Source organism: Salminus brasiliensis, chromosome 1 (genome assembly GCF_030463535.1).
Source record: "Salminus brasiliensis chromosome 1, fSalBra1.hap2, whole genome shotgun sequence".
In the NCBI taxonomy this organism is placed as follows: Eukaryota; Metazoa; Chordata; class Actinopteri; order Characiformes; family Bryconidae; genus Salminus; species Salminus brasiliensis.
Window position 1 is genome coordinate 66,256,322 of NC_132878.1, and position 553 is coordinate 66,256,874.

The following is a 553-nucleotide window of genomic DNA, read 5'->3' on the forward strand; positions in this document are numbered from 1 at the left end:
TTTAAAACAAGAAAATATTATAAAGTTATGACAGTTTTTTTCTCGACACTATTTCTTTTGTTATTTCCATACAGTAATAACTACAGCACAGCTTTAAGTTAGCTAAAGTAGACGACACAAGGTACTTGTGATGATATTAAATGATATATAAATATATTCTGTAATCATCTATTTACAGGTATTTATGTTAAGTTAGCTGCTTTGAGATGTGTTTGTCACTTTTGAAATTTGAGACAGTTTTATATTTGATTAATGTCTTGTTTTTATTCCTTCTAAACAGAAGTGTACTAGACCTGACTCTTGAATCTCAGAGCCTATTTTTACCTGTAGAACAATGAAAAAGACAGGTGACGTGATTATGAAAGGAGCATACTCGCCACATGTTCATTATACTTCCCCCTCTGGCTCTATCTGACTGAGTCTTTGGAAAGGTTTTCCCTCAGGTATACATAGGTGGGGTTGTGTAAGATCAGGTGGACAAAGCTCCTTTAAAAGAATCTGTCCGTTCTGGTTTCATGATCACACAGAGTTCACACGAGCTGGAGACGTGCAG